Consider the following 15,243-nt stretch of genomic DNA (forward strand, 5'->3'; position numbering starts at 1 on the left):
GTTCCAGATTCCAGCATTTGTAGTCTCTCGTGTCTCAATACAGATTTAGCAGAACTTCCCCGCTTCTCAATTCTATCCCCCTGGAAATAATCCTTAGCAATTGGTTTGTTTTTTGTGGTACAATGTTTGTTCATTGTGTATCCGTACCTGAGATCCCTTTGCTCCTCTACCCCACCCAGACTCACACCTCCCATCAGTGACCTCCCTGTTCTTCTCACCAATTTGTTCAACCTCACATTTATCTGTACTGAACTGCATTTGCCAATTACTTGCCCATTCTATAGGTTTATCAGTTCTCTCCTCCCATCCTCCTCAGAACTGACTCTTCCCCCAGTCGCAGGTTTAGAAATTGTGTTTTTGTTTCCAGAGTTTAAATCGTTAAAGCGAGTCGTGGGCATCAGTGTTCTTGGGACTGATCCTTGTGGAACGCCACTCCCACCTTCCGCTGTGAATAGCGTCCCTTTACTCCCACTCTCTGCTTTCTATCCTGAAGCCAGCCAGCAACGCGTTCTGCTGCTTCTCCCTGACTCCACATTCCCTGACATTCATGGGGTACCTTATCAAAGACCTTTTGAAAATCTGCTAAATTGCAAATACTATATTCTGATTGCCCACTCTTTCTGTTATCTCCTTAAAAAGTTCAACAGCTTGGTCAAGCAAGATTTTCCCTTTTCAAATTCATGCTAAGCCTGTATATAAATTGTGGGTTGAACTTCAAATTGTGGCTAAGTTGCAGAGAAGGAAAACAAAAAGAGGGAAAAGTGATATTTCCTTATATTAATTAGAGTAAAAGCCAATGGGCATATTTTTTTTCCAAAAGGAAACAGCTTAAACCACATGAACACTTATTATGATTCCTTAAAGCATTTAAATCATTCCATTAAATCATGTCAGTGGGATGTTTTACCTTAGTAACTATTGTGAGTCAGGGGTATGGGAATGGATGGTAGACAGCTCAGATGATCCGGCCTGATGTTATGGAATTTGCAGCTTTTGCAATATCGCAGTTTAGGCAGAGACAAAATGCTGACTATTCATTGTTATGCTATTCTCCTGTACAGTCTTTTATTAGGGATTCCATTATATTTCCTACCATTGATGTCAAGTTGGGCTATAATTTGAGATTCAAAAAAAACTGCAGATACGGGAAATCTGAGATAAAAACAGAAAATGCTGGAAACTTTGGTGAAAGACCTTTGACCTGAAATTTAACAGTTTCTCTCTCCACAGATGCAGCCTGGCCTGCTGAGTGTTTCCAGCATTTCCTGTGGCCCATAATTCCCAGGACATGTTCTATCTCCCTTCTTAAATGTAGATATTACATAAGCTATCTGCCAGTCCTCAGACAGCACACCTTTTTCTATCAAATTATTGAATACGTGTAATAGTCCCTCTGCTGTCTCTTGCATAGACTCTTTTAAAATGTGTGGATACAATCCATCTACAGCAAAGGTTTTATCTTCTTTGAGTTTGATGAGCAAATATAGTATCTCCCCTTTTACTAATTTAAAAGCACTCAGCGCATTAATCATCTCATCATCCAATGCCATGTCCACCATTTTATCTCCCTAGTAAATACCAATGCCAATAATGATTTAATTCTCCTTTCTCTCTATTGTAATCTGTGGTATTTTCCTGTCTGTTCCCATCCTAAGCTTGCATCTTTATTGCTGTAGATATTTTACTGTTATGTTTTGTTTCTTGATAATTTAATTTCATTGTTGCTTTTTGCCTTCCTAATCATTTTTTCAACTTCTTTCCTAATCTCTTCATATTCTCTCTTATCATCCACTCCTCTGCTGTCTATGTACCTAATGTATATAATTTATAAAAACACAAAACTACATTTTGGCAGGTGGAATCTGTGTTGGCAGTTCATTGATTCAGTGCTGGGCTACAGATACTCATGTACTTTTAATAAAAACAATATTTTCTGAAGTATTGGCCTGCTTGAATACAACATTTTTTTGTCAATTTATTACTTTTAATATAACATTGGCAAGCTTAAGAAAGTGTCTCTGCTTCTGGCAGTGTGGGGGCACTTAAGTAATTAATGTGGATTTGAATTTTGCACAATGGAATAAACATAGCCAAATGATGGAAACATTATGTTTTATTTATTCAGTTCTCAGGATCTGGGCATTGTTGGCAAGTCGAGCATTTATTGCCCATCCCTAATTGCCCTTGAGAAGGTAGGGGTGAGCCACCTTCTTGAACCGCTGCAGTCCCTCTGGTGAAGGTGCTCCCGCAGTGCTGTTGGGGAGGGAGTCCCAGGATATAGACCCAGTGATGCCACCTGGGTGAGTGACTGTAGATGGTAAACACTGCAGCCCACGTTGGAAGGTGTGAATGTTAGGGTAGTTGATGGGATGTGAATCAAGCAGACTGCTCTGTCCTGGATGGTGTCAAGCTTCTTGATGGCTGTTGGTGCTACACTTATTCAGGCAAGTGTACCTGGATCACACTTCTGACTTGTTCCTTGTAGATTGTGGAAAGGCCTTGGAGTGTCAGGAGGTGAGTCACTCACTGCAGGTTACCCAGCCTCTGACCTGCTCTTATAGCCACACTCTTTATGTGGCTGGTCCAGTTGAGTTTCTGGTCAATTGAGACCCCCAGGATGTTGACAGTGGGGGACTTGGCAATGGTAATACAATTGAATGTCAATTGACTCTTCCTCATGTTGGAGATGGTCATTGCCTGCTACAAATGGTGGCACAGTGGTGCAGCGGGTAGAGCTGCTGCCTTACAGCACCAGAGACCCAGGTTCGATCCCAACCTCCGGTGCTGTCTGTGTGGAGTTTGCACGTTCTCCCCGTGACTGCATGGGTTTATTCTAGGTGTTAAGGTTTCTTCCCACGTGTGGGTTGGTGGGTTAATTGACCACTGTAAATTGCCCCTAGTGTGTAGGGGAGTGGTAGAATCTGGGGGGATTAATGTGAATGTGGGAAGAATTTTAAAAAATGGGACCAGTGTAGGATTAGTTTAAATGGGTGGTTGATGGTCAGCACAAATTTAAAGGGCCAAAAGGCCTGTTTCCATGCTGTGCACCTTTATGAATCTATGACAAATGTTCCTTACCATAGATCAGCCCATGCCTGAGTGTTGTCTTGGTCTTGATCCGTGCAGGCATGGGTCACTTCATTTGCTGAGGAGCTGTGAATGGAATTGAACACTGCAATGTCACGAACCAGCAACAAAAGAAACACACTGAGCATGATTTAGGGTTAAAAACTATTTTATTAATTACTACTTATGATAATACGTAAAATAAAAGTAAAAATGTTAGTATGTTAGAATTCAAAAAATGTTAAACCTTGAACGTTAACCCCAAAACGAAACTCTTCGTGTGTGTGTGTGTGTGTGTGTGTGTGTGTGTGTGTGACAAAGTCCAAAACTCCCAGTTCCGGAATGGTTCTTAAAGTTCAGTTCCGCAAGCCATAAGGTGAAACATGAGCAAGGGCTTCTTCAACAACCACCGTTGTCTGAAGCTGAGATGTAGACGTAGAGAAACATAGAGAGAGTAAGTACGAAATCCAAATGTTCCACGATGGAACCCAAACGACACTTCAGTGTTTACTCGGTAGTGACTTCCTCACCCCGAAAAGCATCCGAACCGTGGTCGTCCACACACAAATACCTGTTTCCTTCTACAGGTCAGCAACAAAGTGAACTCCACCGGATTACTTCCAACTTCCATACATGGATTTCTGTGGCAGACACAGTTATTGTTTCTCATCCATCGATAGAGAAAACAAGCAGGCTGGTGTCTCTCTCCCTTCTCTCTCTCTCTCTCTTTCTTCTTCTTCTGACCTCTTCAACAACGTCATTACGTCCTTTATCTTCTATTGACGTAAGCACGCCCCACACACACATACACCCACACTCTCTATCTTAAAGGGACTTCCACTGAGTCCGTAACAGCAATCATCAGTGAACATCCCCACTTCTGACCTTATCATGGAAGGAAGGTCACTGATGAAGCAGCTGAAGATAATTGGGCCCAGGCCACTGCCCTGAGGAACTCCTGCGGTGATGTCCTGGGGCTGGGATGATTGACCTCCAACAACCATGACCAGGAAATTGGGACTAGATGGGTGGGCACCATGGTTGGCATGGACTCGTTGGGCCGAAGGGCCTGTATCCATGCTGTATTGCTCTATGACTCTATCTACCTTTGTACAAGGTATGGCTCCAACCACTGAGTGTTTTCCCCTTGTTACCTATTGACTTAAGGTTTACCAGGGCTCCTTGATGCCAAACTCGTTCAAACATTGCCTTGATGTCAAGGGCAGTCACTCTCACCTCACCTCTGGAATTCAGCTCTTTGGTCCATGTTTGGACCAAGGTTGTGATGAGGTCCTGGTGAAACACAAACTGGTCATCAGGTGGGTTATTGATAGCACTGTCAAGAACATCTTCCATCACTTTGCTGATGGTTAAGAATAAGACCAGGCAGTAGTTAGCTAGATTGTTTTTCTTTTGTACTTTACTGATCAATCGATCATTGGGGTGTGTGGCAGGACAAGGCAAAGTAAGTTATTGTGTAATTTTCTACATAAGCTTGAGAACATGCAGCACCATGATCAAGGACGGTTTCTATCCCACTCTTATCAGACTCCTGAATGGACCTTTTATATGATAAATATGAACTCTTTATCATATCTCTCATCATGGCCCTTGCACTTTATCTGTCTGCCTGCATGCACTCTCTCTGTAACTGTAACACTATATTCTGCATTCTGTTTTCCCTTTGTACTACCTCGATATACTTATGTACGGAATGATCTGTCTGGATAGCACGCAAACAAAAGTTTTTCACTGTATCTCAGTGCATGTGACAATAATAAACCAATTACCAACAAATCTTCCCCATGCATGAAAGCTCACAGTTTGACGAAGTTTAAATGCTGAAGACGTACACTTGTTGAAATTATTGAGTTCAGCATTGAATTCTTCCTCCCCATTTGACTGATCTTTGATTCACTGGGAATGACATTGCACTCCTTTGCTGCATTTCTCTGCTTAAATGATGCCCAGGATTTCTCCTCCATGCTGTATCGCGATGTCTACTCTGAGCTTTGTGTGAAGAACTTCCTAATGCTAGTCCTAAATTTATTTCTTCCTACAACACACACAAAATGCTGGAGGAACTCAGCAGGTCAGGCAGCCCTAGGCGATGAAGGGTCTCGACCTGAAGTGTCAACTGTTTATTTCCCTCCATAGATGCTGCCTGACCTGCTGAGTTCCTCCAGCATTTTGTGTGTGTTGCTCCAGATTCCAGCATCTGCAAAATCTCTTGTGTCTTTATTTTTTGCTAGCTTGAATACGAGTCCCCTTCTATTACTCTCTTAGTTTATAGTAAACCTGATTGGCCTTTTCCATTTCCATGACAATACCCTACAGGATCAGCACGTAGATGCCTTTTCTACTGTTTAAAATCTATTCATTCTTTCGGCATAATTAAGACTTTCTAATTCTCTTAAGAAATACAGTAATTTGTCCAAATAGACCAGAAGACGACATGAAATTGAACCATCTAATTAGAGTTGTAATCCTGTTAATATATTAGTCAGTCTTAAATCAGCGTAATTCTGCTGAAATCTCCTATAACTGAAAATGCATAATGTGTTTGAATGTTTGATGATCTGAAGTGGTAAGGTTCTTTGTGACTTTAAATATTCAAGCCCCACCCTCCATGGAGTGTTTACAGTTATACCCTGCTAAATCAGCTTTACTTAAAACAGCTTTCTCAACTTCTCGTTTCTAATCATCTAAAACAGCAAGCAAAAGGAGGCTGGTATTGCAAACTGCTTGCAGACAGGAACACTCTGGATAAGAAGTCTCTGTTCATCTTCCCATAGTCTAGGTAAGTTAAATGAAGATTATTAAGGCTGATAATGAACAGAAGCAAAAGCTAGTTTAATGGAGTCTCCACTGGAAAGATTGCCTGATCAGGCAATGTATATTTTGCCCGGCCGCTAACAGCAAAAGGCTTTTCCAATTCAGTCACTCTTATCTCTTCATTTGCATTATATCACTTTCTATTGCTGATTTTTTTCTTACTTCTTTGGACTTCTCTCTGATGAAGATGGGTGATATGTTGGGTTACTAGGGCAACGGGCAATCTTTGTGATTGTACACAGACAAGAAGCAATCTTTTGCAGCTAGCAGCAATTCTGTATAATGTGTCATACTTCTCACATGTTTTCCAGCTGTGATTCCTGGGTGTTGTCCTGATTTTGTCACGAAATTTTTGACAAAATCAGCAATACTTTTTTTTATCCTTCAGAGTTTGAGATACTGCTTGTGTTAAGCACCTGCTAATCTTGCACAACCTGTGCATCTGAGATCTGTCTTGGTAGAGGTTTCCGAGTTGTACCATTCCCTCTGCTCTTTTTCCCCATAGCTCTGATTTTTCCCCCCTTTTCAAGTATATGTCTAATTCCCTTTCGAACATAATCTGGAATGTAGATTCAATTGTTGTAAGAATTTGTTGTGGGGGGAGAAAGTTTCATTTTCTCCTGGTTCCTTTGCCAGTTCTTGCATCTTATAAATAATACCGTGTTGCAATTTAATTTCTAATCATTGAAATCTATCTTCATTTACATTCCCAGCCTAGACTGCAGCACTTGGGCTATTTTCTCATCTAACAGGTCAGCAGAGTAAAATCAAAACGGTAACAATACAAGAATGTCATTCAACAAGAACCTCTCCATGCATTCTTTTTGTCATGTGGTTTTGAAATTACAGCTCATTTGGGGGTTTGTGGTCAGAAATTAATTCTTTATAATACAATGCAGATCATATTCTTAGGAGGAATTCTGACTTTGGACAATAACATAGGGCACATTCTGCACTTCTTCCAATTTTCATTTCTGTTGTGCATTTTACACTATTCCTAAAAGTACAAATTTTTCCCATTGTATCAAAGTCAACTCTGAAAGATTAGATGGTTATCTACTACATGTGTGTAATGTTATTGAAATTACACCTATGCAGAAGAAAAAACTATTCAGGCTCATGAAATACCAGGAGGGCCCAGGTCCGATTCCAGACCCTCCTCGCTGCAGTTCCACTCCTGAACTGTGTATCTTGTGACATGGGATTTTAAACTGAGATCCCAGCTGCCTGTCAGGAGGGCATTAGAGTCCATGGCAATGCACTGAAGAACAGCAAAGTGTTGTCCCATTTGCTGTTCATGTGACTTTTGTGTACAAGTTGCCTGGTGTGATTCCCAGTATGACCGTAACTACATTTCAGAAGTTATTAATTAACTGTTAAGTACTGAAGAGTTGGAGCAAGATTTGGAGCAGGAGATTTGAAAAGAGGTGAGTCTCTGCTTGTGCTTGGGAGTTTCACCTTGCAGGAGTCTAAAAGAGGCACATTTGCAAGTTGTTAATAGTTGATTGGCTCATTGACTAGTTAACAGCAGCAAATAAAAAGAAGTAAGGGTCAAGCAAAGCAGCCATTTTAGAGCAGTCATTGTGACAGTGAACCAGTGTCAGAGTGGGGGAGCTGAGGCTTTGGCTCAAGACACTTCGGTGAGAAGAGGTGGAGGCTAAGGAGTTGGTAACTTGGAGCAAGAGCAGGAGATTTATAAAGAAGAGAGTCTCTTTGCTTGCTTGTGAGTTTCACTTGCAGGAAATTAAGAGGTAAGTCAGCTAATTGTTAGTTGATAGGTGATTGGCTAATTATCAGCAACTAATAAAAAGTTGGGGTCAAGGGGAGCAGCCATTTTGAGAGTGAATACCAACCTGTGAATACTGGGCATCAGTGAGGAGGGTGAGCAACACCAAGATAAGGTGAGGGTAGGTTTTTATTTTGTCTCTTTATTTTCCGTCAGAGCTTTTTAGTCATGGCAGGTGAGCTCAGACCTGTGTCATGCTCCTCCTGCGCAATGTGGAAACTCAGGGAGGCTGCCAGTGTCCCCGATGACTATGTGTGCAGGAAGTGTGTCTGGCTGCAGCTCCTGACGGACCGCATGACGGCACTGGAGCTGCACGTGGATTCACTTTGAAGCATCTGCAATGCTGAGAATGTTGTGGATAGCATATTTAGTGAGTTGCTCACACTGCAGTTTAAAGGCCGAGGGAAAGACGGAATGTGTGACCAACAGGCAGAGCAGTAGCAGGAAGGTAGTGCAGGAGTCCCCTGTGATCATCTCCCTCCAAAACAGGTATACCGCTGTTGGGGGAGATGGCTCATCAGGGGAAGGCAGCAGTAGCCAGGATCATGGCACCGTGAGTGGCTCTGCTGCACAGGAGGGCAGGAAAAAGAGTGGCAGAGCTATAGTGGTAGGGGATTCCATAGTAAGGGGAATAGACAGGAGCTTCTGTGGCTGCAAATGGGACTTCCAGTTGGTACGTTGCCTCCCAGGTGCAAGGGTCAAGGATGTCTCAGAGCGGCTGCAGAGCATTCTGGAAGGGAAGGGTGAACAGCCGTATGTCGTGGCGCATGTAGGTACCAACGATATAGGAAAAAAGCGGGATGAGGTCCTACAAGCCGAATTTAGGGAGCTAGGAGATAGATTTAAAAGTAGGACCTCAAAGGTAATAATCTCAGGATTACTACCAGTGAACTTGTGGCACAAATCAGTACAAAGGGGTATGATTTAGTGGCCATTACAGAAACGTGGTTGCAGGGTGGATATGCTTGGGAATTAAATATCCAGGGGTATCAGGTAATATGGAAGGATAGGCAGGAAGGGAAGGGAGGTGGGGTAGTGCTCTTAATTAAGAATGAGATCAGGGCTATAGTGGGAGACGATATAAGATCTAGGGAGCAGAATGTTGAGTCCATCTGGGTAGAGATTAGGAATAGTAAAGGGAAAAAGTCACCGGTGGGAGTTGTCTATGGGCCACTGCATAATAACATTACAGTGGCACAGGCAATAAACCAAGAACTATCTGATGCATGTAAGAATGGAACGGCAGTTGTCATGGAGGACTTTAACTTCCACATAGATTGGGCGAATCAAGTTGGTCAAGGTAATCTTGAGGACGACTTAATTGAATGCATCCGTGATAGCTTTCTTGAACAGCATGTTAGTGAACCTACAAGGGAACATGCTATCTTAAATCTGGTCCCGTGCAATGAGACAGGTAAAATTAATGATCTTGTAGTTAGGGATCCTCTTGGAAAGAGTAATCACAGAATGATTGAATTTCTCACACAAATGGAGGGTGCAATAGTTCAATCTAAAACCAGTGTATTATGCCTAAACGGGAGACTACAACGGCATGGTGCCGCATAAAAGACTTATCCATTAGATAAGGATGCACGGAGTTGGTGGTAATGTATTAGCATGGATAGAGGATTGGTTAACCAATAGAAGGCAGAGAGTTGGGATAAATGGGTGTTTCTCTGGCTGGCAATCAGTGGTGAGCGGGGTGCCGCAGGGGTCGGTGCTGGGCTCGCAACTGTTCACGTTATACATTAACGATTTGGAAGAGGGGACCAAGTGTAGCGTATCTAAATTTGCTGATGACACTAAATTGAGTGGAAAAGCAAACTGCGCAGAGGATACGGAGAGTCTGCAGAGAGATGTAGATAGGTTAACTGAGTGGGCAAGGGTCTGGCAGATGGAGTACAATGTTGGTAAATCCGAGGTCATCCACTTTGGAAGGAAAAATAGAAGATCAGATTATTATTTAAATGGTGAAAGATTGCAGCATGCTGTTGTGCAGAGGGACTTGGGAGTGCTTGTGCGTGAATCGCAAAAGGTTGGTTTGCAGGTGTAACAGATTATCAAGAAGGCGAATGGAATGTTGGCCTTCATTGCTACAGGGATTGAAGTTAAGAGCAAGGAGGTTATGCTGCAACTGTACAGGGTACTGGTGAGGCTGCACCTGGAGTACTGCGTGCAATTCTGGTCTCCTTACTTGAGGAAGGATATACTGACTTTGGAGGCGGTGCAGAGGAGGTTCACCAGGTTGATTCCAGAGATGAGGGAGTTAGCCTATGAGGAGAGATTGAGTCGTCTGAGACTATACTCACTGGAATTCAGAAGAATGAGAAGGAACCTTATAGAAACATATAAAATTTATGAAAAGGATAAATAAGATAGAGGCAGGAAGGTTGTTTCCACAAAGTGGAAACTTTGGTAGGTGATACTAGAACCAGGGGGCATAGCCTCAAGATTCGAGGGAAAGATTTAGGACGGAGATGAGGAGAAACTGCTTTTCAGTGGGAGTAGTGAATCTGTGGAATTCTCTGCCCAGGGAAGCAGTAGAGGCTACCTCATTAAGTATATTTAAGTCACAGTTCGATAGATTTTTTTGCATAATAGAGGAGTTAAGGGTTATGGGGAAAAGGCAGGTAGGTGGATCTGAGTCCACGGCCAGATCAGCCATGATCTTATCGAATGGTGGAGCAGGCTCGATGGGCCAGATGGCCTCCTCCTGCTCCTGTTTTTTATGTTCTAACACACTACCTCTATCAAGTGGGTATCCCTACTACACAGATGCGCCAGACCACCCAAGCCACAACTCAGCTGCTCTCCACAGTGGCATGGCTGAAAGCAGAGATGCATATTGCAGGAAGAATCAGTGATCTCTCGCTCTCTCTTGCTCTCGAGCACTTGTATGTCATGCAGTTGAGTGTAGTTACTTTGCACATTTGCAATTCTTTTATATAAACCGCTGTGGCAAATCTAAGTGCCCTTATAGCAATAAATCTTGCACAACGGAAGATTAATGTTTAGCTCGTAACGACCAAAGTCAATGTTCTTCCATTTTGCAACAGTGTGTCTTAACATATCTGGCTTACATATTGATCAACTACAGCATACCATAAAAGCTCCCTTAACACATACAATTCAGTTAATGTTGTGACATAGTACAAGAGACAGAACATACAATTGTTCATATAATAAGTTTTCATTTCTTACACATTTCTGAAGCACTTTTGAAATTGTTCCTACTTAAAAAGCCTCTGGATGCTAATTACGTTGAGTCATTTTTTTACCAAATCCACTCTTTGCCAAACCAGAGACAATCACACTGCCTCCCCCACCCCACACACTTCTATGTGACGGTTGTCACAGCATTTCCTTGATTGATCTGTTTGATAGATGCTCTCCCAAAACAACTCCTGGAAGAAAGCCTGCAGCCAGTGTCAATCCCCAGCACTGAACACTGTTGTCTCATACTGATTCATTATCAGTGAAGCTAACAGCTTCAGGTTTATTTGTTCCAATTTCTGTTGCCGCATCCTCGTGAAAGAGCAAAAGGTGACGCTAGCATCTAAACTATCCAAATTGAATGCTCATAATACAAGTGGATCAGAACAATACCCAAATTTAGATCTATCTTATTCATTAGCAGTTACAGATTCAGTTATAATCTATCTTCTTTTCCCTCTGTTTCTGGACAGCATTGCTGCTTGGGTTTCTCTCTTCACAGTCCTTTATATTAATTGGTCCCTGGTTTGTGGGTAATTCATAGTTAATTTCCATGAGCTAGGATTTAATGAGATTAGCAGGATGAAGCTAATCCTGTATGAAGAATGCCATTTTCACCGTGAAAGTGCTTGTGTAATAAGGTTTAATAAATAAAATGGGTGTGTTCAGGGTATTAGAGCAGGCCCAAAACCAAGTTCAAGCATAATAACAGGGATCAATGTTACAATAGTGCCACACATCAGAACTGGAGTTGAAAGATTGGAAGTACTAATTCTTCAGATTAGATTCTGAAGTTCAAACACCAGTATGGCTAGAAATCTGGCCAACCAACCCTCTACACTTGACTCCAGATGTCCAGATAAAGGGTCTCCACCCAAAACGTCGACTGTCCATTTCCCTCCATAGACGCTGCCTGACCTGCTGAGTTCCTCTGGCAGTTTGTTTTCGCTCCAGATTCCAGCATCTGCAGTCTCTCGTATCTCCTCTACACTCTCCAACAAGGTAGGCTGCCAATTCATTCAAACTCTCCAAACAGGAACTCTGGCAAGGGTTTCCAGCTGCAGCTTCTGTTAACTCTGTACTTTGCAAAGAGCTGAGAAATCCCAACTGCATTGATCTTTGGTTCTGGGAACAAGTAACAACCGCATGATGTTTTATTTGAACAATATTAGAGTTTTGACATCACGAAAACCAGCCTTCACTCCATTGACTCCTTCTATATTTCCCACTGCCTTGGGTAAGCAGCCAGCAAAAACAACTGCCATACAACTGAGTCAGTGCATAACTGGCTGCAAAAGCAGAAGTTCTTTGCTGACAGCAGCAGGAAGGCAAGAACCACTGATAATTGCATCTGTGGCCTCTCCTGATATGACTCAAATCTACACAGGAAACTGCCCCACACTTTCTTGTTTCCAGGGTAACAATCACTGTGATACAAGATGTTTTATTTGAACAATATTAGAGTTTTGACATCACGAAAACCAGCCTCCACTCCATTGACTCCTTCTATATTTCCCACTGCCTCGGGAAAGCAGCCAGCAAAATCAAGGATCCCTTCTACCCTGGACATTCTCCGTTCTCCTCCCTTCCATCGTGCAGAAGATATAAAAGCTTGAAAACACACGCCACCAGGCTTAAGAACAGCTTCTGTCCCACTGTTATAAAACTATTGAATGGACCTCTTGTATGATAAAGATGACCTTGACCTCAATCTACCTTGTCATGACCTTGCACCTTATTGTCTGCCTGCACTGCACTTTCTCTGTGACTGTAACACTTTATTCTGCATTCTGTTACTGCTTTTCCCTTTGTACTACCTCAAATTTGTGTTTTGAAATAATCTGTAAGGATGGCACGCAAACAAAAGTTTTTCACTGTACCTCAGTACATGTGACAATAATAAACCAATTGCCATTCACCAATTTTGCACTTCTGTGGTGAAAGAGCCCCAATGCCCAGACAGGTGCCAACTGCATTGCCCTACACTGGGTAATCCTGCTGCCCAGTGAAGCCCTGTGATGCTTCCAGCGCAAGCTGCCATTCCACAAGAGGTGCTGCTCCTTGGAAACATGGTGTTTTGGTTGTGAGCCCAGACTGACTGCTGGGGCAACTATCTCCTGGAGTGGTTTTGAAGGCTGCAGAAGCATGGTGTATCATCCTTCACTTCTGCTTGAAAGGATGTCCCTGTTCCAGATGTTGGTTATAGGTAATTGGTTTACTATTGTCACATGTACAGTGAATAGCCTTTGTTTGTGTGCCGTCCAGACAGATCATTCCATACAGAAGTACATCGAGGTAGTACAAAAAGGAAAACAGAATGCAGAATATAGTGTTACAGTTGCAGAGTAAGTACAGTGCAGGTCATCCACAACGGAGGAGGCTCCTACATGGCAGGTCTTTCATGTGAAATTAGGGCGATATGTGTAGGCAGCTTCTGTAAACGTGTGCCAGGACAGTGATGGATGCAGACCAGATTCTTCGCATTGGCCCCTCGTAAGCTATTCTTTCCCCATTTAGATCGGCCAATATGTCAGGACTCCTTAAAAAGGATACCAGTCTTCACCACTTTTCACAGTGGGCTTCAAATGCCACTGATTCCCAAGAGCTGAGTAGTTATGCAATACTGGACAACCAGGGCTGGGGAATGGGTCAGTCAGCATGGATTTTTTTTTAATATATACTCTGTGATTGAGTTCCTTATTGAATTCAGTCTGCTGGTTGGATCATCTGTTTCCCAAGGCGGCAAGCATCCTGGACCTGTTCTTCCCAGATGGTCTCCCATTAGAGTCCCGACCAGACCTGACTCTGCTGAGTACTCATGGGAGCAAGACAAGAACAGGAATCCATTGCCGACAGGTGACCATACTGGTAGGGATCAAGTGCCCAACAGGCTATTGGAGACAAGGTGCATTGCACCATCTATTTGCCACAGATTAAATGCACTGCCACTATGATGCTGCAAAGGGTTCAATTTACATCTACCCACAAACCAAATGCAATCAGATGCACTGATATTGTCCTTCATGCTTGACTGCAACTAAGTAGTATTTTGTTTCCATTCCTATAACTTCAGTTGATCCAAGTCTCCCTGGGATTTCAAATTCTGAGTGCAACAAAAGAATCAGATTTGTCAGAGTCCCCATTAAATAAATCCTAATGCAACTCAGAGATTTTTGACTTAGACTTAAGCCCTTAAGATCCTGTTAAAGTAGCACATTGTTTTTAAAAAGGAATCCCTTTGAGGCTGCTCACAAGTGAATTATACGGCAAGCAACACTGTTCAAGGCTTTCCTGCTTATTTTCAAATTTTGTCATTCAGGTCATGATTTACATTGTGCTCTGTATGTCCCTAAAGGACCGAAGAATATAAGAAATAAGAGCAGGAATAGGCTATGTGGCCCCTTGAGGCTGCTTTACATTTGATAAGATCATGGCTGATCTGATATTTGGTCTCACTTCACCTTCTCACCTGTTCTCGATAACTCTTGATTCCCTTAAAGTCTAAATATCTGTCAATCTCAGCCATGAATATAATTAATGACTGCGCCTCCATAGCCCTCAACCCTCAGGAGAACTCATTCCTTCATATCCCAGTCTTCGATGCTGACTCTTTACCCAATCTTCACCGTGCATTGGTTCAGGAAGGCTAACAGTATCGTCAAGGATGCCTGCCACCCTGGCCATTCCCTTTTCTCTCTTCTCCCTTCTGGGAGAAGATACAGGAGCTTGAAAGCCCGGACGTCCAGACTCACGAACAGCTTCTTCCCCACTGCTGTCAGACTCCTGAACCAGTCAGAATCAGGTTTATTATCACTGACTTGCATGACTTGAAATCTGTTTTGCAGCAGCAGTACAGTGCAAAGACATTAAGTCACTATAAATTATAAAAATAAATAGTCCAAAAAAAGGAATAACGAGGTGGTTCACGGACCATTCAGAAATCTGATGGCGGAGGGGAAGAAGCTGTTCCTAAATTGTTGAGTGTGGGTCTTCAGGCTCCTGTACCTCCTCCCTGCTGCTAGTATCGAGAAGAGGGCATGTCCTGGGTGGTGAGGGTCCTTAGTGATGGATGCCGCCTTCTTGAGGCAGCACCTCTTGAAGATGTCCTTGATGGTGAGTATCAATCACCTCTTTCACATCCCCTACCCGGTGATGCTGCCACATTCTCTGATTCTTAACCCTAACTTAACTCATTTGCATTTTTTTCTGCACTGTTTCAGATTGCACTACTTTACTTTGCACCATTCTGTTGTTTTGCATTCATTGCTGTATTTATTGTTGAATTTATTATTACCATGTATACGGTTTACTCTATGAGCTCATGCGAACAAGGAATTTCATTG

General features: G+C 42.7%; 1 protein-coding gene across 6 annotated transcripts in view; it reads left to right on the forward strand.

Moving 5' to 3' along the window:
- The window catches only part of rdh5 (retinol dehydrogenase 5 (11-cis/9-cis)), a 38,657-nt gene that overhangs the window by 5,663 nt on the left and 17,751 nt on the right, over nucleotides 1–15,243 (forward strand). Inside the window, exon 1 of one of the 6 annotated variants that reach the window (XM_052009688.1) lies at nucleotides 3,363–3,520. The exons of 1 other annotated variant lie outside the window; for it this stretch is intronic. The gene's annotated coding sequence lies outside the window, so the exon portion shown is untranslated. Of the gene's footprint in view, nucleotides 1–3,362; nucleotides 3,521–5,804; nucleotides 5,867–7,297; nucleotides 7,329–7,483; nucleotides 7,653–11,615; nucleotides 11,903–15,243 lie in introns of those variants that run through there. 4 more of the 6 variants (XM_052009694.1, XM_052009693.1, XM_052009689.1 and 1 more) reach the window with 4 other exon arrangements.

Source organism: Pristis pectinata, chromosome X, assembly GCF_009764475.1.
Source record: "Pristis pectinata isolate sPriPec2 chromosome X, sPriPec2.1.pri, whole genome shotgun sequence".
NCBI lineage: Eukaryota > Metazoa > Chordata > Chondrichthyes > Rhinopristiformes > Pristidae > Pristis > Pristis pectinata.